This window comes from Lissotriton helveticus (assembly GCF_964261635.1).
Source record: "Lissotriton helveticus chromosome 1_1 unlocalized genomic scaffold, aLisHel1.1 SUPER_1_unloc_40, whole genome shotgun sequence".
In the NCBI taxonomy this organism is placed as follows: domain Eukaryota; kingdom Metazoa; phylum Chordata; class Amphibia; order Caudata; family Salamandridae; genus Lissotriton; species Lissotriton helveticus.
Window position 1 is genome coordinate 1,672,289 of NW_027611682.1, and position 27,120 is coordinate 1,699,408.

At 49.9% G+C, this 27,120-nt stretch overlaps 1 long non-coding RNA gene across 4 annotated transcripts in view; it reads right to left on the reverse strand.

Moving 5' to 3' along the window:
* The window catches only part of LOC144806044 (uncharacterized), a 401,169-nt gene that overhangs the window by 327,641 nt on the left and 46,408 nt on the right, over positions 1 to 27,120 (reverse strand). The window contains exon 4 of one of the 4 annotated variants that reach the window (XR_013605668.1): positions 6,743 to 7,039. The exons of the other annotated variants lie outside the window; for them this stretch is intronic. This is a non-coding gene — a long non-coding RNA (uncharacterized LOC144806044). Of the gene's footprint in view, positions 1 to 6,742; positions 7,040 to 27,120 lie in introns of those variants that run through there. 4 annotated transcript variants of the gene reach the window in all.

Here is a 27,120-nt window from a genome sequence, read left to right on the forward strand (position 1 = left end):
GCCAGAACTGGCGAGGGGATGGTATTCCAAAGCGTATGACACCTTACACGACATGTTTTGATAAAGCCAAACCAAAGTTGCTAAATAACCGCGAGGATTATAAGGCACTTAATAGTATATGGTATGGCATTATCCTGAAACAGCTTAGGGATTTGTTCCCGACGGCTGCAGACAGGCTCAGCTCATGCTAGAGCTCCATCTCACATAAAACCACGCACTCAGCCCCCAGGATTGATGAGGCCTTTCTATAGGAGTGGCTCACAGGTTTACATGTGTCCAGATATAGGTTTAGACATAGGTATACTATATCTAAGCAAGGGGTGTGTACACCACCTTACCCCAGCTGAGTGATCAGCCAGTTGTGTCAATTTAAGAACCAGCCAGGGGTGGCAAAAGATATGCTGCAGCCCCTGGTAGGCCTTAGTGGCTCCTGTGCCCTGTGCACCTATAGTGCATTCTACAGGGGCTGACAAGGAGTCCATTTCCAATTGGTATGTACCTAGGGTACATGGAATCCATTTTACAGAGAGAGCAGATGGCCTGGGGCCCTGATTAGCAGGGAACCAGGTCAACTAAGTCAAAAAACCAGCTAAACACAGGCAAAAAATCTGGGGTAACCATAGTCAGGTAGCCACCTTCCTACAAAGGGTCACTATGTATTACGAGATTTTGATCCCAGACTGTCTAATGTCCCGCAGCATCTATGGGCGCAAGGTCCAACTGATGTAGGTTACATGCAAATCACACCCCATCGTGTGACTCTCAAACCAGGTGTAGTGTTACCACGAATCAGACAGTATAGATTGCCACCTGAGGCTGTAGCAGCCTTATCCAAAATTATTGACGAGCTCATCGCTCAAGGAGTAGTTGTAGAAACTGACTCCAATGTATGCAACTCTCCGATCATTCCAGTCATGAAACGTACTGATCCAAATGCACCCCCAGTATATCGATTAGTGATTGACCTACGAGAACTTAATAAATGTATTATTCCTCAGTATCCAGTTGTCCCAGATATCTCGTCCCTATTAACAGCCATTGATTCCGAAGCCATGTTCTTTACAGTAATAGACCTTAAGAATGCATTTTTTAGTGTTCCCATTCATCCAGACAGCCCGTTTCTTTTCGGATTCTGTTTAAATGGAAGGAGCTATATGTTTACACGAGCTCCTCAAGGTTTCACAGAAAGTCCTAGTATTTACAGTCAAGCACTTAAGAGACAACTTGATAATGTTCACATGCCAACTAACACTGCCCTGCTCCAGTATGTCGATGATCTACTGATCACAGCCCGTTCTGAACGTGACTGCGAGCGAGCGTCACTGACGGTTCTGTATTTCCTAGCCGAGATGGGGCACAAGATGTCCCCTTCGAAGCTTCAATTCTGTGTCCAGCAAGTGGTCTACTTAGGACACTTACTGTCCAAGAGGGGTAGGCAGTTGACATCAGACCGTATCCAGTTGATAGCGAGTCTTCCTCAGCCCAGGACCCAGAAGGAGGTACGTGCTTTTATTGGCCTTACTTCTTATTGTAGACAATGGATTCCGCAGTATGCATTTCTAGCCAAGCCACTGATACAGTTAACGACACAGGAGGCAGCCGCACCGACTGTTCTCCCTTGGACATCTGAACATACACTTAGTTTCAATGAGTTAAAGAAAGCCCTATGCCAAGCTCCAGTTCTAGCTACACCGAACTACAGTAAGCCTTTTACACTTTTTGTTACTGAACGCGAAGGTACAGCATTATCTGTTCTTACACAAGATCAAGCAGGACAATACAAGCCATGTGCTTATTTTTCTAGCACATTAGATCCAGTCGCCCAGGCTTTGCCTGCGTGCCTCAAGTCAGTTGCAGCCACAGCACTAGCTATCAGACAAAGTGATTCCATAGTCTTAGGACACTCCCTGACAGTACAAGTTCCACACTCCGTGGAAGTTCTTTTAAATCGAACACAAACTCAGCACTTGACAATTGCACGTTTAACAGGTTATGAACTGACACTGTTCCAGCCTCACATAGAAATCAGACGCTGCAACATCCTTAATCCTGCTACACTGTTGCCATCAGTTAATTCAAATTCTGCCGCACACGACTGTGTGGAAGTAGTCAACATTACGACAAAGCCAAGACAAGATCTGACAGATATTCCATTACCAGATCCCGACCTGACACTTTATGTGGATGGTTCATGTATGAGAACAAGTACAGGAGAACTAGTCGCCGCGTATGCAGTGACTACTGACACTGAAGTTATTGAGACACACCGCATTGACACTCTGTCCGCTCAAGCAGCAGAGCTAGTTGCTCTGACACAAGCCTGCATATACGCCAAGAACCAGAAAGTTAATGTTTACACAGATTCACGCTACGCATTTGGAGTCGTCCACGACTTTGGAGTGCTCTGGCAGGAGAGAGGTTTCATGACTTCTCATGGAACCAAGATTCAGCATGGTCTCCTTATTCAAGCTCTGTTAGATGCAATACATTTACCGACATCCATTGCTATCATGAAATGCAAAGCACATACGAAAGTTACTGACATTATTTCCCAAGGTAATGATCTAGCAGATCGCACAGCCAAGCTTACAGCACAGACTCCAGACATTCAAGTTAATCCGACACAGACACATACTCCAGGTCCGACTACATGTATGACAGTTAAGGACCCTACACAAGATGTCATAGACATACAGTTACATGCTACTCCCGAGGAAATCAAGAAATGGTCCGAACAAGGAGGGGTCCAGACAGATCAAGGATGGTTAACGAAGGGTAGAGCCACATGGTTTCTCCCCGACTCCATGGTTCAAGTCATTATTAATACCGCACATAGTCCAGCACATTTAGGAGAAAAAGCAATGTTAGACAGTATCCAGAACATTTGGTTCAACAAGCATTTACGAGCTGCAGCCAAGCAGAAAGTCCGTACCTGTATGATATGTTGTCAGTTTAATCCAGGTAAAAGTGTCCCGGTGGAACAAGGTGGATTCCAGCCTCCTGACCACCCTTTTGAGGTCCTCCAGATGGATTATATTCAGATGGAGCGATGTCGAGGTTTCAAGTATGTCCTTGTAGTTGTATGCGCTTTGTCCAGGTGGACAGAAGCATATCCAGTCCCAGATTACACAGCCGCGACCACTGCCAAGCAGTTGGTTCGTGAGTTCTTCCCTCGTTATGGACTCCCTAGAGTCGTATATTCTGATAACGGCCAGCCATTCTCATCTGAGTTGATGAAGCACGTTTCCCTGTTGTTAGGGTACCAGTGGAAGTTTCATTGTGTACGCCATCCTGAAGCAGCCGGTCTCGTAGAGAGGCATAACCAGACTCTGAAAATCCGAATCGCCAAAATATGTAAAGAAAAGGGTGTGGACTGGCTAGTAGCTCTGCCAGTTGCTTTGTTTTATATGCGCATGGTCGCACATTCCAGATCAGGTCTGTCCCCGTACGAGGTCGTATTCGGCCGCCCCCCAAATATGTGGGGTACTCCTAGACCCCGAAGTATTACCGATGTTTCAAGTAATATGCTGACAGATTACCTAGCTTCCTTGATGTCTGCCCTCAACTCATGTCGTTCACAGGTTGCCGCCGCATTTCCAGACAATACCGAGGTGGCACCGCATGAAATCGTTCCAGGATCCATGGTGATGGTCCGCAACTTTGACAGATCAAGTCCGCTGGAGCCCCGCTGGAAGGAGCCCCGACAAGTCCTCCTCACCACCCGTACAGCCGTGAAGTTGGAAGGTCGTAAAGGCTGGGTGCACCTTTCTCATATTAAACCTTTTAATGGACTGAAACCCGTCTTAAAGAACATTTCCCAGGATTTAAAGGATTGCCAAAGCATTGTTCTCAAGGACTGTCCCGCAAATGACATTGTTACTGCACCCCCCCTGTTAGAGAAAACTCCGCAGCAGGAGTACAAGCTAAAACTCCGGTCTAGTAAAATAAGTCAGTCAGTTTGATTGTATAAGTCCTCCCCTAGGTGAAACGGTTAGACTGTTTCTGACATGTATAAAATAGACCCCCATAGTGAGAGAGTCAGTCAAAACTCAATCCGATGTATCGTTTTTCTAAGTTTCATATTATTTCTCAGCATTATGATTTCCTGCACCAGTTATGCGTTCTATCTGTATCTTCCAGTTCCTCATGTGAATAAGTCTGCTAATGTTACAGTAGAGCACACGTTTAGTGATCTGCCTCCTCATGAATTCTCTTACCGCCTCGCTATGCGAAATAATACTTTTATCCGCATGTTACATTATTCACACCAGACCAGCAATGCCACTAATTGTTGGGTGTGTGGTCGACTCCCCCCTTTCCAGACACCGAAAGGAGTTCTGCCACTCTTTCCTTATCCTTTTTCACATAATGGTTCGTGTGGAGCATGGTCCACGTTAACGTCATCCTCAACAGATATGACTTTTCTTAACAATACATGTTTCCCAGACAAGCAAGGTCTCCCCCACAGAACAGGTTTAGATCTAGAAAATGAAGTGTACAATTTAGGTAACTATTCGTCGAATTTTATGGTCCTGAATGTTCAGTCTGATACCACTCCAGACTTACCTGCTATTTCAGTATTACCAGTCAAAGGTGAATTATGTGTCCGTAATTATGGTTCTGTACATGTAGGACATAGTGATTGTACTACTATTGTCAAGTATAGTGACAGTGGGAAATCTATTTTCAAAGCTTCACGTCATTCTTATTTTATTTGTGGTCAAACTGCATATGTCCGTCTGCCCCTCGATTGGGAGGGAACCTGTTACATTGCCTTCCTACTGCCACCTGTTTTTCTAGCCCCATCTGATTATCACAGAAACACACATCTAGTACACATTAGACATAAAAGGGAGTCCCCAATTGTCGATTATACTGAAACTGCTCTAGAACAATATACAGATTTCAATAGAGGTTTCTTCTTCTTTATAGGACCTATCCAGAATAGTAAACTGATCCGTAGGTTAACAAGAACCCTTGAAGCTGTAGTAAATGAGACTGCCTCTGCTCTAGGTAACTTAACCGAAGAGCAATCTGCTATGAGATTTGTCGTTTTGCAAAATCGTCTCGTCCTTGACGTCATACTGGCCGATAGGGGCGGGGCCTGTAGAGTCATCGGATCCAGTTGCTGCATTTTCATTCCAAATAACGTGCTGTCTGTTTATTCAGCTATAACCAGACTCCATAAAATTGCCCATCTGTTACACCAAGATCCAGGCACCTGGACATGGTCCGGTTGGTTCTGGAATATAATTTCCGCATGGGGATGGAAAATATTGTCCTTTCTAGGTATTGCAGTAGCGATCATATTCAGCTGCTGCCTCTGTATACAATGTGGTCCTGCGATTTGCGGCATTTGTGCTACCTCTTGTATTCCTAGTCCCAAGCCCCGTTCTAAATCCCGTTCCAAGACAATTCGAGATGAGCAAATGATACTGTATGAAATGATAGATGGTATCATGAATATTGATGTTTCCTGATGGAAACGTAGTGACAAGGAGGGAATGTGGAAAAGTAAAATTCTGCCATGTTCTGTGTCCCTACGTGTCATCCATCATATGTTATGTGTGCATGATTAAATATGCATATGTATTCCCCATGTTCGATTCAAGACGCAATTATAGTTGTGTCCACCTCTAGTATGCCAGTTTCCAGTCTTCGTGAATACTACGAATATCAGGCCTATGTAAAGCTACGTTGCCACGTTTCCCAGTGTGCACGTTATTTCATTGAAAAGTCCCCGTTTCTAGGCCTCAAAAAGGGCCCGGACATCAGATTCAGCTCCTGTCTCCTGAACCCTCGCTGAGGAGCGATCCAGCCCCCACCTGTATCCTCGACCCTTCACTTACTTCCTGCCTTGCAGTGCCCGGTTCAGCCTGGCTTTGCTTCTGAGCCTGCCAAGAGTATGTTATGGTTCCAGTTATCAGTTCAGTCCTCCTTCTCTGCATTCCTGAGCTACTGAATCGCATCAATAGTTCCGTCATTGTCTAGCCTATACGGCTCCATGTAAGAGAAATACTGTATTTAATGGTCATTTAATATTCTTCATCACGCACTACATGTAGAATAATGCATGCTTCAGTCTTAGAGTCCGTTAGCCTTTCCCCTCATGACTTCTAGTTTATATCAACATGTTCCCTAAACATCAGATACTAGATACTGCTTGGGTACATGTCGCCCTGACTCTCCAGACTTTAGTCTCTGCTCCTAGCACAGAGTTCATAGCCCCAGCTTCTCCTAGTAACACGTCATTGTCAGTTTGCGCGCACCACCAGGTTAGAGGTCCCGGCTCCTTAGGTAGCCCCCTCCAATGTTTCCGCCCATTCATGACATATTCTGTTACGTTTGCATCACATGTCTATGTATACGCCCAGTTACACCTACTTTCACCCTTATCTTTCGCGACTGCTACGCGTCACACCTATTGCTCCACCCACTGTTACGCCTATTGCAATGTAATGCTATGTGTTTGCGTTATGTATATATGCTCATGTATTGTTATTAAAAGCCAGCGCGCTCATCCCAGATCCAGCCCCGGCAGCTGCCGGGCCACGCTAGTCCAATCCGGCCCCCCTGGCTGGTTTTGTCATCCTATTCCTGTGCGGGTTGTCCTGTTCCTGTCCTTATGCTGTATTAAACCTGCAAGAAACTCCTACTACCTCGAATCTTGACTCTTATTTATTGAGCTATCTGTTATTCATTTATACATTCAAAAATAGGGTATTATTTATTTATTTACCACAATGCTGAGGCAATGTGTCTTTCTGATAATATTTCAGATGAGGATGCTGAAGCGGTCTTTCTACATTATTTCTGATGCTGTGTGCACAGATATGGCTTTGCTCTGGGTTAATGAAATGCAAAATTAGAGACTTCACTTACAGGTATAGTACTTTCCTCGCCACACTTAGATTTTTGGAAATTGTTTAAACGTAGAATGCCGGATGTCCTTCAGTTTTTTTAAATAATCCTTCTTATGGCACTGACATCCAGTTGCTGAGTGCTAAATCTTGCTTTCTTCGTCCGTAATTTCAATCACCTATAGTATTAAAATTAAATAGTTAATACATGTGCATTTCCAAAAATATAATTTACAAGCCAAATCAATGCAGAATTTTGAAAATGCTGAGCTGTTTTTCAGACAGAGCAGAGTGTAGAATGGTAGCAAGAGAGTACTTGGATGCAGGAGTGAGGATTTGTAGAATTTTTAACATTTTATTAAGCTCACAAAGGATACATGTACCCTATGGAGTTGTAACATAGAATCCTAAAGGCAGATATGAAAGTCATATGGACTGGCACCAAACTGATATTAAAAAATATATACTATTAATTAATTTGTAATGCAGATTTCTGGGAAGGGAATGACTCCACCATGGACAACAGGCGTTTTCCCCTGCCCTGAGTTACCACCTACTTGTATCTGGTTTCCTGACTTTTGAGTTTTGGCCTCTGCCTCAAGCAAATCTATTGGGCGTTGTGAGGACTATGCCTAGACCTATCCCTCAACTATGGTCCAGAGTGTGAATCAAGGGCAATGAAATTAAGGCGTACTTTCATGTGTTCATTTTATTCCACCTGATCATTAGTTGTTAGGTTTTTCTGCACCTGGATTTACTGGGTGCAGAAAACCAGGACACAATCTTTTTCCAGACAGAAACCTTAGACTGAAAAGACGCATAAGACTCTGGGTGCAGCAGAAGCAGCCAAGACATATGCTGGTTTTTTTTCACTAACTGGGGGAAACACACAATTCTTCCCTCTGTTGGTGTTCACAGTTGTTGTCGGCCTGTGATTCGGTGTTGAGTGCAGAGCGTATCGATTAGAGCCGAGGAGGATTTGACGAGCAAGCGGATCGGAGTCTGGGACGACTGCCAGGGTTTGTTTTGTGACCGGTTCCCGCTTCACCCGTGTCTTGTTATACGGGCGCTTTAAGTTCTACGGATCTGCGATGGAGGCAGGAACGGCCGCTGCCAGCACCGTGGTGCTAAGGTGCTGCTCGTGCGGCGGCTGCTGCAGAGCACAGAGGAGCCTTGGCCTGCCACCTGATATATGTCAAAAATGTGTTGATTATTTTTTTTTTCCACAGTCCACAGGCAAAAATTACATCATCACTTGGTCCCATGCAGGGGATCAGAAAGCCTCAACAGAATTATAACAGGTGGACAAAGTGCATTGATCAATGTAAATCAGCTCCTCCTCTTATTAGATAAGCCAAATGAAAGATACAGCTTCTAAGTGCCCCGGAGCTTAGAGAGAGAGATAAAAAAGAAAAAAAAGAAGATGATGCAACTTTGCTAAGCCAGCAGATAGGTCTAAAGAAAACTCAACGGCCTTCTGTAACGGTAATTTCTCCAGGTTGCTCCACCAAGCTGTTGTATGCGGAATAGCCAAAAAGAGTGGACAAACTCATCCTAATTTGGGATAAGTAATTATGAATCTAACAAGGAACAAAGAAAAAAAACTAATAAAAAACCACTTCCCGGCATGGCTACCGGCCGAGAAAGATAGCCGCGTTCTAGCATAGCTCTGTGACTGCAGGGCACCTTCCCCGACAATCCGCACAATAATCCTGACTTCAGCAGGCGCTGCTACGGCTGTATAAAAACGGGAGATCTTCTGGTTCCCGGTGAAGCAATCCGCTACTCCAGACTCCTAAAACTCAAGCGGCTACGAGACAGTGCAACCAGGGCCTAACAGCACTACGGAAGCCGGGGACTAAAGTTTCACGGCGGCCCGGCATACAGATGACCCGACAAGAACTGCTCCTGGACACAGAATAAAGGCGGCGAAAACCAAAACAGACGCGGCTGCGCGCACAGGACATCCTCGGACTACAAGGTACTGGTGACTGCTGGAGGAGGCAGAGAGGGGGCTCTGAGTGAAAACCCGACGTTACCGGGCAGGGACTGTGGACTGGGGACGCCGCAGTACGGCGGCACATCAATAAATGGGGGAAATGTCTGACCACATTTGCCTGTCGTATTGGCCTAGAATAGCAAGAGAATTAGCCGCCCGGAAAGTAGTTGCCGCCATGGTGGAAAACTTCTTTCCAATGGAATCAAGGTGTCTGCCATCTTGATCAGGAGGAGCCGATAATGGAGACGAGCGATTCCTGGCACGACGTTGTGCTGCCTGGGAGATAACCAAATCTGGCTTTGGTTGACCAATAAGACAGACTGGGAATCATCCGGGGCCTTGTACTTCATATCCAGGCGTAGCAGGACTGCAGGAATGGAAACAGGGTTTTCATGACCTTCAAACCGTCCTGCCAGATTAAGTCAATGATCGGGATAGCCCAAACCTGTTTCCGTGGCTGGTCTTTGGAATCATACAAGAAACAGTCGTATTCCTTGGTGACTGTTGGACCTGGGCCTCTTGGCAGGGTCATCCCTAAACTTTTTGCCTTCCTCCAATACTCTCTCTGACCTGTTTTTGTTGGTTTAATGACTCTGGGCACTTTTACCACTGCTGACCAGTGCTAAAGTGCATATGCTCTCCCTGTGAAAAGTATATATGTGATTGATGTCCATGATTGGTTCATTGGATTTACTGTCAGTCCCCAGTAAAGTGCACCAGGAGTGCCAGGGCTTGTGAATGCCAATACTGCTAGTGGGCCTGCAGCGCTGGTTGCGCCACCCACAGAAGCAGCCTTAAAATGTGTCTAGGGTCTGCCATTGCAGAACCTGCGTACAGTCTGGTACTGTCATGCTGGCTGGGCAAGTGCACACACTTGCCAGCCCCTAAACCTTCCCTTAACTTCATATTAGTCACCCCTATGGTAGGCCTGAGGGCAGGGTGCATTGTAAGTATAAGGTAGAACATGCCCAGATGTGTGTGGCATGTTCTAATAGTGAATTACTGCCAAATTCGTTTTTCACTATTGTAAGGCTACCAGTTCCCTTCTAGGCCAGATGGGCTGCTGGAATTATTACACTCTATAATCCCAGCAGGCTCAGGGAACATGGTAGAAATTAATGTTTAGTATGCCTGAACTCAGAATAATAAAATACTTCTTTTAGTAAAGTTTATTTTAATATCCTGTGTTTGCAAATGCTACTTTTAGAAAGTTAGCATTTGCTTGCCTAACCATTTCAGCCCGCCTCTGCTTGGATGTGGATCTGACTGTCTGGTGTGTGTGAGTGACAGGGCTGGGAGTTGACAGGTAGTGAATAGCCAGATGACACCTTAGTGGGTGGTGGGAGTTTCCCCTGAATGATGCATCAGGCTGTGCTCTGCCACCACAATGCTGGCTCCGCCCTCCTGGGGAGCGACTGATGACTCAGCCTGCACCTGGCCCAGGAAGGACCGAAGCTTGTCAACAGAGTGCTCAGGCTGCCCCTGTCTTCACAATGCCAGCTCCGCCCCCCTGGGGAGCGGCTGATGTGCCTGCCCTCACACTGAATGCAGAAGCAGAAGTACCCACCACAAGTGCTCAGGAGCTGAGAGCAGTTATGCAGAGGCCCCCCTGGCCAGTGAGAACAAAAGAAACTGTGTATAAAAGTAGGAGCCCTGCTCCTTGTAAATTAGAATCCTGTTTCACCACGAAGGACCTCTGCCCGACTAGAAGGAGAAGAGACGCTGGGAGAACTGGCCTGCTGCTTGCCTTGCTGAGAAAGGAGAGGAAAAGACTTGATGAGAAAAGACTTTGCTGCTTTGTGCTTAAACATTCTCCAAGGGCTTGACTGAGCTTGCCCCCTGACCTGAGCCACAGGACCATCTGGCTCAACCTGCCTCTGCTCGTCTGCCGGTAATTAACCGGGATATCTACTACTGCCGGAGCTGTGACCTTGGTGCCCCCCCAGCCCCTCTCTGAGGCCGTGACCGACTGTGTCTCCTCGTCCCCGCCAAGGAAGAGCTCCGCTCCGTTGAGCCGCTCTCCCCCCGCTGAGGAGATCGCTGTGTTGACCGCCTGGAAGACTCGCTGCTGTGGTGCCCCCCAGCCCCTCCCTGAGGCCGTGACCGACTGTGTCTCCTCGTCCCCGCCGAGGAAGAGCTCCGCTCCGTTGAGCCGCTCTTCCCCCGCTGAGGGGATCGCTGTGTCGACCGCCTAAGAGGGCCCGCTGCGGTGCCTCACCCTCCCGCCAGAAATCCCCACCGGACGCAAACAGACCCAGGGGACAGACCTCCGAACTGGACGGACGCCTCGGGTGCCAGCCTCGCTCTGCCTGAGCCGCTGGGCACCTTGCCTTTGTCCCCGGAGGAAAGCCGCCACCGAGACCGTCAACGGGCTCGGGGCCCGCAACGTTTGTTTTTCCCCTTGCTGACTGCTCCTGCCTACAAGTGACCAAGGTACTGTACTTGTCCCCCCGCGGTGCGAGCCGTTCCTTTCACCAGACTCGCACCGCTCTGCTCTGTGTGCCTGCCTGCAGCGCCTCTCCGCGAGCGCGCTCCAGCCCCTCCCGCTGGAATCCTCTGAACGTCGGGAAGCTGCAGGCTGCAAGCCGAGCCCCTGCACGACTGACCGGGGCTGCGCTGGGTTCTTTGGCCTTCTTCCCCCCTTGGCAGCTCTGAGGTCGGCGCTCTCCCCCGCGGGGGTCCCGCAGACCAGGGGGGGCCGTACGCTCCCAGAGACCCGGCCGGGCCGACCGCGTCCCACGCGGGAAGCGTGAGACTTGGAAGGGGGTCGGGATTTCCCCTGTCAGAAGCGCCGCAAAGTGCTACAAAGTGCAGGACCGGGTCCCTAAGGTCCTAGAGGGGTAACAAAGTGCACAATCTGGTCAGAAACGACCAAAGAACTAGGAGAACTGTGCAGAAGGAGAAAGAACTATTGTGGGAATATATAACAAGGATATTTCCATTTGACACTGCAACTAAGAAGAAAAGTGCCTATTTACAATCTGTGGTGCTACAAAAACGTTATTTGATCTTGTGATAAGTCTGACCTAAGAGATATATATATTTTACATAAAGAAGCGTATTTTTATATACTCACAGCCTGGTGTCCATTTGTGGGGGGATTGGTATATTTTACTGTGTGTGTGTCTACAAATGCTTAACTGACTAACGCCTGGAGAATCGCCTTGGCTGCTCACGCCACGCACCTAGAGGGTGAGCAAGGGTAATTCGGAAGGGTCATCCTTTGCCCTGACTTAGAGGAGAGGGTCCCTGCTTGTCACAAGTACCTACTTGCGCCAACCAGAGACCCCCAATTCTAACATTGGTCGCAGCGGTGAGGATTTGCGAATTTGCATTTGTAGTTGACATACAGTGAATTACTGATCACCACATAGGGAGAGCAGATCTATAACGTAGCCACAGGTTTCCATTTTTTATTTTTGCTGGGAGATCTCCATGTGCTTGTGAAACGTCATGCCTGGTTCAGTGAGGATGGAAAAGGCAGCAACCAGATGCTTGTCGCCAGAGGAGTTGGCAGACAAGGCAGCAACCAGGGCGCATGAAATAGAGATGGCGAAATTAAAAGGACAAATGGAAATGGACAAGCATAAATTGGCAATGGAAAGCCAAAAATTAGCCATGGAGGCGCTAAAACGCCAAAGAGATCACTACTTTAGGATGAAAGAACTTGATTTGGAGCTTGAAGCCAGGAGGGCTTCCGCCCAACATCCAGAGATTTGTGTAGCTCGCAGATTGAGCTTTGCTGAGTTGGAGGTGGAGTCCAGCTCAGATGGTGGCAGCAACATTCAGGTATCTAGTGCTGACAGCATAGCGCGCGCACCTAGAGATATGGCACCTGACTTGGAGGGGGTTAACATACACCAGGAGGTTCAAGGGCATGAGGTAGCTCCAGTAGTGCGCAGCGTCCCTGAAGGGAATAGGGTGGCTGGCGTAGGAGTTCATGGTCCTAGTGGTGGGAGGGATTCCCCCATGGTTGAGGTCCTGGTGGGTGAGTGTAAGGACCGCCCAGAAGAGTGTGGGTTGTGTGACAGAGACAGTTCGCTACTGTCTGGCCAGTCTCAGAAGGATGGTGTGGAGTATGTGTGGGAGGCGCTGGATGGTGAGGTGAAGGATAATTTGGTTAACCCTGCTAGGGGGCTGTGTAATCCAATTGTGGGAGAGCATACTTTAAGTCCCAGTTTTCCAGAGCTATGCCAACACCTGTTTGAGAGTGAGTTCTCTGACCCCAGGGAGCTCACATTGGAGGCAGACCTTGTGGTGGATTCCAGAGGGTCTGGAGAGGCATTGGGGTGTGATCCTGTGGGGAGTGGCTCAGGTATCTTCCAGCCCAGAGTGGTGGAAGTGGCGCAGAGTAGCCCAGCTAGGTCCTGTAGCAGTGAGAGGGGTGTAGGGCCTCACGTCCTGTCCTTAAGGGGAAGGAGTGAGAATGGGTGTTGTCCCGGTAGTGCCCAACCTCAGTCTCAGAGCCTGGATGGTTCTTTAAGGGAACACCAGGTGGGGAGCCTAGGCTGTCCGGATGAGTCACCCTCTGAGGGGGATCCCCCAGTGGCTAGAGAACGTGGAGGCTCTGTAAACAGGGCTCCAGTAGTTCTGGTGACTGGCAGTACCGCTCCAGTTGGGAGGGTGCAGAAGTCCAGAAGGAGGGGCGAGAGGGGGAAAGAGTCCCCAGTGGAAGAACCAGTGGGTCAGGGGCCAGCCAGCAGGGCTGCGTCCCCAGTGAATGACCAGGGGGACACCACTTCTGTCCTGGGGGATCTTCCCGCACTGTCAGAGGGACAGGGGTTGGGAGATCTGCACCAGGCAGACTGTTGCACGGCACAGGAGCTACGTGCCACCCTCAGGGGGGGCATGTGTGCTCCCCGAGAAGTCCTGGTGCGCCAGGCAATTGTTCAACTGCAGGGTTGGGTCCCTGAGTTGGAGAGCCAGGTTCAGGTGTTGTCTGACCTGGAGGGTGGGACCACTGTAATCAGTGTCCTGACCCATGTCACTTCTAGGGGTACCACTCCAGTTGGGAGTGGGCAGTACTCTGGAAGGGGGTGCAGAGGGAGGGAGTCCTCGCCTCTGACCCCGGTGCGACTTGAGGGTTTAGACCCTAGGTTTAAGGGCCAGGTGCAGGGTGTCCCCCCTGACCTGGTGCCCCAGTTGCAGGATAGCACCCCTGAACTGGTGGGAGAATTGTGCAGATCACCTGCCACAGGTGCCCTGACAATTCTGGAAGGGGGTACCACTCCAGGTGGGGGGGTACAGAGCCCCAAGGAAGAGGACCGGGTGTGGGAGAGGCCACCCCAGTGTTTGGTCCAGCCGCCAGCTACAGGCCTGGGGCTGGTGAGTCAGTGCCAGGATGGCATACCTGACCTGACAGGAGGGAGAGTGGACAAAGGGTGCCAAGCACCTGGGGCTACTGCCCCCCGCTCTCTGAGGCCACAGAGGTTTGAGAGCCCTGAGAGGCATGAGGCCTGGGTCTCAGCCCTGACTACCGTCAGTGGCCACTGTGATTGGATGACTGCCTGTTGGGACACACCTGTGGGCCAGTTAAGGTTAGAGGCTGCACAGGTGGTGTCCATAGAGGGAGAAAAGGGTGCCCCAGGGAGTGGCTTGGTGGACTCTGAGAGTATGGACAGAGGATTTGAAATAGGTTCAGATTGGCGTAGAACTGGAATGTGCCCCTGCTGTTGCGGGCCAGGTCCAGGTTCTATCGCCCAAAGCAGGGAAGCCCATCACAGGGGTGATTGGTCTACCCTGCGTTTTGGCTGGAAGGGGGTTGTGTTGGACCTGGGCCTCTTGGCAGGGTCATCCCTAAACTTTTTGCCTTCCTCCAATACTCTCTCTGACCTGTTTTTGTTGGTTTAATGACTCTGGGCACTTTTACCACTGCTGACCAGTGCTAAAGTGCATATGCTCTCCCTGTGAAAAGTATATATGTGATTGATGTCCATGATTGGTTCATTGGATTTACTGTCAGTCCCCAGTAAAGTGCACCAGGAGTGCCAGGGCTTGTGAATGCCAATACTGCTAGTGGGCCTGCAGCGCTGGTTGCGCCACCCACAGAAGCAGCCTTAAAATGTGTCTAGGGTCTGCCATTGCAGAACCTGCGTACAGTCTGGTACTGTCATGCTGGCTGGGCAAGTGCACACACTTGCCAGCCCCTAAACCTTCCCTTAACTTCATATTAGTCACCCCTATGGTAGGCCTGAGGGCAGGGTGCATTGTAAGTATAAGGTAGAACATGCCCAGATGTGTGTGGCATGTTCTAATAGTGAATTACTGCCAAATTCGTTTTTCACTATTGTAAGGCTACCAGTTCCCTTCTAGGCCAGATGGGCTGCTGGAATTATTACACTCTATAATCCCAGCAGGCTCAGGGAACATGGTAGAAATTAATGTTTAGTATGCCTGAACTCAGAATAATAAAATACTTCTTTTAGTAAAGTTTATTTTAATATCCTGTGTTTGCAAATGCTACTTTTAGAAAGTTAGCATTTGCTTGCCTAACCATTTCAGCCCGCCTCTGCTTGGATGTGGATCTGACTGTCTGGTGTGTGTGAGTGACAGGGCTGGGAGTTGACAGGTAGTGAATAGCCAGATGACACCTTAGTGGGTGGTGGGAGTTTCCCCTGAATGATGCATCAGGCTGTGCTCTGCCACCACAATGCTGGCTCCGCCCTCCTGGGGAGCGACTGATGACTCAGCCTGCACCTGGCCCAGGAAGGACCGAAGCTTGTCAACAGAGTGCTCAGGCTGCCCCTGTCTTCACAATGCCAGCTCCGCCCCCCTGGGGAGCGGCTGATGTGCCTGCCCTCACACTGAATGCAGAAGCAGAAGTACCCACCACAAGTGCTCAGGAGCTGAGAGCAGTTATGCAGAGGCCCCCCTGGCCAGTGAGAACAAAAGAAACTGTGTATAAAAGTAGGAGCCCTGCTCCTTGTAAATTAGAATCCTGTTTCACCACGAAGGACCTCTGCCCGACTAGAAGGAGAAGAGACGCTGGGAGAACTGGCCTGCTGCTTGCCTTGCTGAGAAAGGAGAGGAAAAGACTTGATGAGAAAAGACTTTGCTGCTTTGTGCTTAAACATTCTCCAAGGGCTTGACTGAGCTTGCCCCCTGACCTGAGCCACAGGACCATCTGGCTCAACCTGCCTCTGCTCGTCTGCCGGTAATTAACCGGGATATCTACTACTGCCGGAGCTGTGACCTTGGTGCCCCCCCAGCCCCTCTCTGAGGCCGTGACCGACTGTGTCTCCTCGTCCCCGCCGAGGAAGAGCTCCGCTCCGTTGAGCCGCTCTCCCCCCGCTGAGGAGATCGCTGTGTTGACCGCCTGGAAGACTCGCTGCTGTGGTGCCCCCCAGCCCCTCCCTGAGGCCGTGACCGACTGTGTCTCCTCGTCCCCGCCGAGGAAGAGCTCCGCTCCGTTGAGCCGCTCTTCCCCCGCTGAGGGGATCGCTGTGTCGACCGCCTAAGAGGGCCCGCTGCGGTGCCTCACCCTCCCGCCAGAAATCCCCACCGGACGCAAACAGACCCAGGGGACAGACCTCCGAACTGGACGGACGCCTCGGGTGCCAGCCTCGCTCTGCCTGAGCCGCTGGGCACCTTGCCTTTGTCCCCGGAGGAAAGCCGCCACCGAGACCGTCAACGGGCTCGGGGCCCGCAACGTTTGTTTTTCCCCTTGCTGACTGCTCCTGCCTACAAGTGACCAAGGTACTGTACTTGTCCCCCCGCGGTGCGAGCCGTTCCTTTCACCAGACTCGCACCGCTCTGCTCTGTGTGCCTGCCTGCAGCGCCTCTCCGCGAGCGCGCTCCAGCCCCTCCCGCTGGAATCCTCTGAACGTCGGGAAGCTGCAGGCTGCAAGCCGAGCCCCTGCACGACTGACCGGGGCTGCGCTGGGTTCTTTGGCCTTCTTCCCCCCTTGGCAGCTCTGAGGTCGGCGCTCTCCCCCGCGGGGGTCCCGCAGACCAGGGGGGGCCGTACGCTCCCAGAGACCCGGCCGGGCCGACCGCGTCCCACGCGGGAAGCGTGAGACTTGGAAGGGGGTCGGGATTTCCCCTGTCAGAAGCGCCGCGAAGTGCTACAAAGTGCAGGACCGGGTCCCTAAGGTCCTAGAGGGGTAACAAAGTGCACAATCTGGTCAGAAACGACCAAAGAACTAGGAGAACTGTGCAGAAGGAGAAAGAACTATTGTGGGAATATATAACAAGGATATTTCCATTTGACACTGCAACTAAGAAGAAAAGTGCCTATTTACAATCTGTGGTGCTACAAAAACGTTATTTGATCTTGTGATAAGTCTGACCTAAGAGATATATATATTTTACATAAAGAAGCGTATTTTTATATACTCACAGCCTGGTGTCCATTTGTGGGGGGATTGGTATATTTTACTGTGTGTGTGTCTACAAATGCTTAACTGACTAACGCCTGGAGAATCGCCTTGGCTGCTCACGCCACGCACCTAGAGGGTGAGCAAGGGTAATTCGGAAGGGTCATCCTTTGCCCTGACTTAGAGGAGAGGGTCCCTGCTTGTCACAAGTACCTACTTGCGCCAACCAGAGACCCCCAATTCTAACAGTGACTCTAGGAAGTTGGAATCTCTTGGACTCCCTGTCCATTAACATGAAACCCACCTATGTCAGCTGACGGAGAGTCAACAGGAATTGGAGTGGTAGGTGACTGAGTCTGAATTTGATAATTGTCCCACTCAGTAAGGAGGGATCTATCATCCAACTCCCCATTTTATCTGTCATCATCAGTGGTGTGTGCGTCCTCCGGGTGATGAGACATCGATGCCACCGGAGAAACCGGAGGTGGCGGCTCGATGATCAATGAAGGCAGAGGAAGATGTGTCTGTAGGACAGATCAGGCCGACTCCGAGGGAGGAAATCAGCGGTAGTAGTCATCAAGCATATGTTGCAAATTAGAGATGAGAGACATGGGCATCTGCACTGTTGGATTCTCAAGTGGTGGTTGAGTATTAGGCTTAGGGTAATAATCATATCCTTGGTCATCATCAATATCTTGGCATTTGATAAGAAGCTCCAAAGGAGTACGAGCAGCACGGAACCTGTCATCCTCTTCCGAATCCTCCTTATCAGCCCCATAGTCAAAAAGCTCCACAGGAAGATTTGGAGATGGTTGAATTGGCAATAGATCCAAAGAAGAATTCCTACGTTGAAGTAGGGAAACATCCGTCGTTCCTGAAGGCGGCAAAAGTGTTGCTGAAGAGTTCAAGGGGATTAGAGACATCAAAGCTGAAGGTGGAACCAAGAATGCCGCTGACAACTCAGCGGTCGACGACGAAGTAACGTAAGGGAAGGCTTCTGTGCTGTCATTGAGGCAACCGTCGACGAGGCATCTGTTGACGAAGCAGGTAGAGCCTTGAGAGCCATCGACTGTCTCGTCGGCGAGGAGGCATCCGTCGGCGACTTACTGGAGACATACCTCTTTTTCGTCGACAACGAAGTGAGGGAGGTGGCAGACGGGCGAGGCTTCACCGACACCATAACAAACATCAACTGAGAGGACGCCGACAGCATAATCATTGTAGGTTGAGGAGAAGGTAGAAGTCGTTGTCGTAGCAGTGGCAACGGAAGTCTTCATCGACGACGAGAGACCCATTTTTTTTAGGCAAATGTGTCTCAGGAAGAGACTTAGATGCCTGAGTTCTCTTCCAGGGGTTATCTTCTAGGGGTATCCTGATCAAAGTCATAAGCAATGAATATTCCCGCCCACGTGCGAGGACCCTGGAAATAATATAAAAATATATATGTAAATCCCATATAACTAGCTCCTCATATATGTATGCACATATATCATTTTTTCTCACACCAATGCAGCCCCAAAACTGAGGCTAAACAATGTAATTACTCATACATGTACTGAATTAGCAAGGAAATAAAAAACACATTAGGTCAAATGGCCCTTGAACTCTGTGGTTTAATGAGCAAAATACTCATAAATCATGAAAATTGCTAATAAATAGACATTGTTAGCCCATAGGCTGCATTGTAAAGCAAAAGCATAGAAAATTAAACCATTTTCAACAAATAAAACTGGCACCGTGCCTTTAAGGCAGCCATGACCCCTGGCTTCCCATCATGCCTCAGGGGTGACAGTGAGGTCAGTTGTTCTTTGCATAACCCTGAAGACAGGGCTCAACAATGAATTAGAAACACATAGTTATGTTATGTTATGTTATCTTGGTTTTGTATAGCGCACGGCTACTCAGAAGAGTGTCCCGGCACTTTGGTTGCACACCTGTCTCACAACATAACAAGAAAAAGAACAGAGAGGGATCCAGAAAAAAAAAACACAAGGGGGACAACTAAGAAGTAAAGAGCCACGTCTTGAGACCCTTCCTGAACGCCAGTAGATTTGGTGTACTACGCAATGTTACTGGTAGCATGTTCCACAACTGCGGGGCCAGCAGTCTAAAAGAGCGGCCTCCAATGCGGGCCCTTTTTATACGAGGAACCGTGGCAAGAAACAAGGATCCGGACCTCAGAGCCCTGGCCGGATGATAAAAGGCTAGCCTTTTTTGTAAGTATTTTGCTCCTGAGGCATGAAGAGCTTTATGCGCCAAGGTTAAGGCCTTGAAAATAATCCGCTTCCGGACGGGAAGCCAGTGCAGTGACTGCAGGAGTCCAGAGGCTCTGGCACGGCGAGGTAATCCAAAGATAGCCCGTGCTGCCGAGTTCTGGACCACCTGCAGCCGTTGTAGCAGATAGTCTGGCAGGCCGAGATACAGGATGTTAGAATAATCAATTCTCGAGCCGACTATCGCCTGCACTGTTATCTTCCTGTGTTCCTCCGATAGTTAAGGGAGGAACTTTCGCAACATCCGAAGCAGGCCAAAACAGGTGCCAGTGAGACCAATTACCTGGGAGCGCAATGTAAGGCCATTGTCCATCTTGATCCCCAGGTTTTTAGCCACCTGGGCAGAATCCGCCGGGGGAAACATGTTCTCTGGCCACCACTCCTTCCAATCTGGATCAGAACTGCACCCGAAGAAGAGGACCTCCGATTTATCCGAGTTGCACTTGAGGCTGTTATGTTGGAACCAGTTAAAAACAGCCCCAAGGCAACCCCGGATACTCTCTCCGTCGAAATCCGCGCCTTTCTCGCAGGTAAAGAGGAGCTGGGTGTCATCGGCGTAGGAAACGATCTGGGCCCCGAAAGACTCCGCCAGAGCCGCCAAAGGGGTCATAAAGATGTTAAAGAGAGTCGGGCTCAACACTGAGCCCTGTGGGACTCCGACACCCAATGGCGACATCTCGGCGGAGCAGGCGGAGGCCCAGACCGTTTGTCGACGGCCCGCCAGGAAAGATCTAAACCAACTGAACACCGTCCCCCTTAGACCGATCTCCAGAAGTCTAGCGAGGAGCCCCTCGTGGGGAACGTTGTCAAAGGCCGCCGACAGATCTAACATCACCAGCATCGCCTTGCCACCTGAATCCAGCACCTCCTTAATCGCCTCCGAGACTTCCAGGAGTGCTGTTTCTGTACTCAGATTGGCGCGGAAACCAGATTGGGTGGGGTGCAGTAGGTCATGTGACTCCAGATAGTCGGCAAGCACCCTATGCACATGTTTTTCAAGAATTTTGGCGAAAGCAGGTAGCAGCGAAATAGGCCTATAATTGGCCAACACCTCCGCATTCAGGCCAGGCTTTTTAAGCAGAGGAATAATCATCGCCTGCTTCCATAACTGAGGAACCACACCCTGCCTAAGAGAACAATTCAGCAGGGGGTTCACCCAGGGATTGATGACTTCCGCCATTTTCGCCAGAAATTTGGCGGGGCAAGCATCCCGGGGGGAGCCAGATTTAAGACAAGTCATCAGATCCAATGATGAAGCAGCGGAAAGAGGGGGAAAAACTGCCAAAACCGGGTCCACATTAGCCATGGAGACCGAAACATCCTCCACTTGGCAGGGCAACTCTGGCTCCTGCAAGGGAAAAGAGTCCTGGATCAGCTTAATCTTAGAAATAAAGAAGTTGGCAATGTCACTGACCCACGACTCTGAAGGAGGGGCCTGATTCGACAATGAGCGCGGGGCCGTAAATTCCCGCACAATGGCAAATAACTCCTTGCAGGAGTTTGAGGCAGTCTTGATTTTCCTCGCGAAATAACCTCTCTTCTCAGAGAGGATATCGCGGTGATAGGCTTTTACAGAGGACCTGTAGGCAAGTTTGGCCACCGGGTCATATTTCGCACGCCACGCTCTTTCAGCCACCTTACATTGGCGTCGTGAGGCCATCAAAGCTTCCGTAAACCACGGGGCAGACGCCCGCTTTTCTATATTACGGGGGGGCTTCACCGGAGCAAGATCATCCAGCCTCTCCGTAAGCCATAGTTGCAGCCGCTCTACATCCCTATCTAAATCCCCTGTCAGAATACAGGGATTAGCCACAAATGCCTGTTTCAGCAATTCAGGAGTGACCCGATGTAGTGCCCTAGATCCTAGGGCAGACTGCCGGAGGGCACAAGATGATTTTCTAACCTCCGAAAAGTAGTATTTGACCAACTTGTGATCCGACCACAGCACCTGAATGAGTGCAAGAATCTCTATGGGAGAGGTCGAGAAGATCAAATCCAGGATATGGCCCTTCTCATGAGTCGGTCCACAATGATAGGGCGACAGGCCAAGAGGGGCTATAACGTCCAGCATTTTTATCGTGTCGGCGTCCGTTTCATCGTCCATGTGGATATTAAAGTCGCCAGCTACTATACAATGCTCCGACTTGAGTACCAGCGACGAGGTTATCAACTGGAGCTCTTCAAAGAAAGTGCCCGTGGGCCCTGGGGGTTTATACACAAGGAGACCTTTAACAGAATAGTGCGGCGATAACACAATAGAAAACGCAAGGGATTCACAGCCCTTAATCGCATCGGAGGGGATGGTGGTGCAGGTGGCACTTTTATTTACTATCAGTGCCACTCCACCTCCCCGTCCTTTCAGTCTATTCTGCCTGAAGATATTGTAATCGGGGGGGGGTAGCTGTAGCAATATCGGGGTTGGAAGACTCACCAAGCCACGTCTCGGTGAGCATCAGACACAAAGGTTTTTCTGTTGCCAACAGATCATAAATGTCCAATGCATGGCGACTGAGAGATCTAGTATTTAGTAATAAGCAGAGATGCTTAGTGGTAATTGCCTCCCCGTGTGGCACACAGGCCAGATATTTCTGAGGCCGCCAGCCGCATTCAGGGCATCGACTCTTACCCTTATGCCGGGCTGGGAATACCGTACGACAAGAATCTCGCGTCCATTGCAAGGAGCGCAGCTCCGGCGCCGAATAATGCAACATGGAGGTTAAAATATTTAAAATTAAGAGCCACCAGATCCCGGTCCCGCCCGTCACCCCGGAAGCCTCCGGGACGCTGACGGGCGCAGACTGGCAGGACTCTGGCACGACTCAGGCGCAGTGAAGGCCCGACCGCTGCGCGTCACCGCTGCGTGCTGGAGGGAAGGGTTAAGTGGGGCGGGCGGAGGAGGTCCAGAGAGCTAGAACGCTCGGTCCGGCGCCTCTGCAGCGTCGCACCCACACCCAAAATGGCGGCGGAAAAGCAGCAACAGGCTGAAAACCCCCAGATCCCGGACCCGCTAAGCAGCGGTGAATTCCAACTATTAAAGTGCAGGTGGGGGCCAGGAACCCTGTTAAAAGCAGGGAATAAATAAATTAAATGAACTAAAATATGAAAACGGGCGTTTTTTTAAAAAGCGCAAAGCGCTAGCAAGTAGAGCAGCGTGCAGCATGCAGGTCGCCAGCAGAGTGGAGTGCAAGATGGTAGATCGGGCTGACCCGCTCGAGGCCAGCCTTAAGTGGGGCGGGCGGAGGAGGTCCAGAGAGCTAGAACGCTCGGTCCGGCGCCTCTGCAGCGTCGCACCCACACCCAAAATGGCGGCGGAAAAGCAGCAACAGGCTGAAAATCCCCAGATCCCGGACCCGCTAAGCAGCGGTGAATCCAACTATTAAAGTGCAGGTGGGGGCCAGGAACCCTGTTAAAAGCAGGGAAGAAATAAATTAAATGAACTAAAATATGAAAACGGGCGTTTTTTTAAAAAGCGCAAAGCGCTAGCAAGTAGAGCAGCGTGCAGCATGCAGGTCGCCAGCAGAGTGGAGTGCAAGATGGTAGATCGGGCTGACCCGCTCGAGGCCAGCCTTAAGTGGGGCGGGCGGAGGAGGTCCGGAGAGCTAGAACGCTCGGTCCGGCGCCTCTGCAGCGTCGCACCCACACCCAAAATGGCGGCGGAAAAGCAGCAACAGGCTGAAAACCCCCAGATCCCGGACCCGCTAAGCAGCGGTGAATTCCAACTATTAAAGTGCAGGTGGGGGCCAGGAACCCTGTTAAAAGCAGGGAAGAAATAAATTAAATGAACTAAAATATGAAAACGGGCGTTTATTTAAAAAGCGCAAAGCGCTAGCAAGTAGAGCAGCGTGCAGCATGCAGGTCGCCAGCAGAGTGGAGTGCAAGATGGTAGTCATATCTCATTTGCCTGGGGAGGCGGCTGGGTTGCTTATGACTTTGATGAGGATACCCCTGGAAGAGAACTAGGATTACAGGGAAGTAACTTATCCTTCTCTTCCAGGGGATCCTCATCAATAGTCATAAGCACTGACTAGAATAGCAAGCCCAACCAACCACCAGCAGGCAAATGAGAAGAAACATGACCCAACCAAAACAATTGTAACAGCCAAGCTAGCTGTTAAACAGATTCCGCAAGGCCTACTTGGGTACCTGCTCTAGCGTCTGAATCTAGACAATAATGTCTGGTAAATGTATGGACGGACCTTCAGGTGGAGAAGTGTGGCTCAATGGTTAGAGCAGGCGGACCTCGATGCAGAGCTCTGGCCAGGGACCAGGGTTCGATTCCTGCTTCGGCGGGTCTCGGGCTCATTAATTCCCCTGACCGGATATTCTCGCCTCAGTGCCTATTCTGATCATGGGTCCCAGGCTGCAACTCTGGGCAATAGCTTGCTTAGTCTCCACAACGGCCCCCACAACACAAGGGATGCCTGGTCTGCAACATGGGGGTGCCCAGGAGTGGACACTTCACAGGGAAAGCCAGGAAGGGTTCCCTTGCGGTATTCGTACAAGCGCCGGGAAACCCACAGCGGGTAGCTGTGCACTATACAAGCACAAAAACATTTACATTTACATTTCATGTCGCTGCCTTACGAATCTCAGACATAGGCAAATTATTAAGAAAAGCCGCAGTAGCCGCTTTCCCTCTGGTAGAATGCGCCTTGGGAGAAAAACACCCAGGGTCTTCTCCGCCAACTGATAAGCCAGCTTAATACAAGAAACTATCCACCTTGAGATAGAACGTTTCGAGGCTGCATAACCTGGTCTGATCGATCCATAGTTGACAAATAACTAATCAGACTTACGTATAGTTTTGGACTTATCAAGGTCAAATTTCAGAACTCTTTTCAGGTCCAAAGAATGCAATGCCCTCTCAGCTGGTGTGGAGGGATTGGAAAAAAAGGTGGGTAGAGAGATGGTCTGGTTTACATGAAAATTTTACACCACCTTAGGTAGAAAAGAAGGATGTGTTCTCAACACTACCCTATTCAGACGGAACACTGTGTAAGGCTCTTTGGCACAGAGAGCTTGAATTTCGCTCACCCTGCGAGCCGACGTGATTGCTACCAAAAAAGCAGCCTTCCACGAAATATGCTGCAAAGTTGCTTTATAAATGGGTTCAAAAGGTGGACCCAACAATTTTGATAGCACCAGGTTCACCTCCCTGGGGGGTGACGGAGGTTGCACTGGGGGATAAACCTTTTCGAACTCCTGCAGAAAATCCTTCACAGCTTGCAACTGGAAGAAAAGAAGGTTGGGAAGGTGATCGCCTATAAGCTGTTATCGCAGCCAAATGCACTTTAATAGAATTAAACTTCAACCCAGCTTTAGCCAGATACAATAAGTCGTTCTGCATACACCACATATAGAAGCGCTTCCACTTGCATGCATAAGAATGTCTTGTGGAAGGACGCCGTGCCTCTTTTAATATGGACATGCAGTCTTGCGGAAGTCCTAGGTGGCCGTATTGTATGACCTCAGGAGCCATGCTGCCAAGCTCAGTGACGGAAGGTTGGGATGATGAATCCTCCCGTTCATCTTGGATACCAGGTCCGGCCTGCATGGCAGCTTCCTTTGCGGGCTCACTGACAGATGGAGAAAGTCCGTGTACCACCATTGTCTCGGCCAATCGGGGGCGATGAGGCTCATCGCTGTGTACGAGTTTGTCAGCTTGCTCCCCACCTTCGGGATCAGCGGAAGGAGTGGAAAGACGTACACAAATTCACCTGAACAGTTTATCAAAAGGGCATTCCCTTTCGACCCTGGGCGGTAGAATCTTGAGGTGAAGTCTCGGCATTTGGTGTTTTCGTCTCCGTGAAGCGATCTATGGTGGGACGACCCCAAGACTGGAAGATGTCTTCGACAACCTTGTCGTTAAGAACCCAGTCTTCTCTGTCTTCGAAATGCCGGCTTAGAGCGTTTGCCGTCACATTCTGTTCTCCTGGGAGGTGGACTGCTGTGATTGATAGATTGCGAGCCAGGAGCCAATGCCAAATGTTTTGGGCCTCCAGCTAAAGAGCCCGTGAGCGTGTACCTCCCTGCTTGTTCAGGTAGTACATTGGGTCCGTCTGTACTAACACGGACGAGTCCTGAATCGAGGGAAGGAACGCTTTGAGGGCGAAGTGGACTGCCCTCAACTCCAGCATGTTGATGTGGTAAGTACGCTCTTTGAGGGACCACAGACCTTGCATTTGGAGATGACCCATGTGTGCTCCCCATCCTTGCAAAGATGCATCTGTGATTAACGACTGGGCAGGAGGAGTTTGATGGAACAGAATTCCGACCTGCATATTTTTCTTCTTTGCCCACCATGGAATGGATGCCCGCGCTGCGTCTGACAGTGTGATTTTGTCATCCCAGCATGCTGACTGTTGGTCCCACTTGTCCTCCAGATCCTGCTGAAGAGGACGTATTCGTAGTCTGGCATTCGGGACCAGGAAAATGCAGGATGCCATCGACCCTAGCAGGGAGGCAATCCTTCGCACCTTTAGGTCCTTGCTGCGAAGCACCAGTTGACACTTCTGAACTATGGAACACTGTCTCTTCTCCGAAGGAAACACTTTTCCTACCTCGGAGTCTAGCAGAGCTCCTAGGAAATGTATCTTCTGAGTAGGCTGTGAGATTGGCTTGTTGAAGTTCACATGCAGAGCCAACCGGTGGCAGAGGTCGATGCAGCTCAGAAATTGATTTCTTACACTGTCTGGGGAAGGACCTTTCAACGGCCAGTCATCCAGGTATGGGTACACGAAGACACCCCTGCGACGTAGAGCGGCCTCTACCACTGCGACACACTTCGTGAACACTCGAGGTGCTGGCTTAAACCCGAACGGGATGACTTTGAACTGGAAGTGAGAGGTCCCCAACCGGAACCGAAGCAATCTTCTGTGATTGTGAGCGATCGGCACATGAAAATATGCATCTTGTAGGTCCAGCGAACACATCCAATCTCCTCTCGTGAGATGCGGATATATTTGATGAAGCGCCAACATGCAAAACCTCTCTTTCTTGACATACAGATTGAGTGTTCTCAAGTCCAGAATGGGTCTGTATTCTGCTTTCTGGCCCTTTTTCCTGACTAGAAAATATCAAGAATACACTCCTTTCCCCCTTTGAGAGATTGGCACCCTCTCGATGGCCGACTTTTCGAGAAGGATAGCCACTTCTTTTTTCAGAAGTTTCAGCTGATGACTTGATGTTGGCATTGGAGGAATGGGTGTAGGCAGTTGTTGGAAATTAAGACAGTATCCATTCTGAAGTGTAGCTAACACCCAGCGATCTTTTGCAATGGTATGCCACTCTTCCATATGATGCGAGATGCTTCCCCTCACTGGAGTGGTTAACGGCGCTGGGGGAAGGAAGGACTAATGGCTTGGATTGGGCTTTGTTGGAATTGTTGCCCTGGCGCTGATTTCCACCACCTCTGGAAATACGCCTGTCTCTATATTGAGACTTCTGCTGCCCCTGTTGGTCCTGACCCTTCTGCCACTGAGGGGTTTGAACCCTCTGCTTGGAAGAGACTTTACTGTAGGGACGAAACCTCCTCTGAAACTCTTTTTTCTTTTCAATCCCCACAGCTTTAAGAGGGTCTAATTATGCTTTTATCCGCTGCATCTCTTCATCGGTACCTGCCCCAAACAACGATGTTCCTGAAAAAGGCAAGTTCAAGATCCGGGATTGAGCTT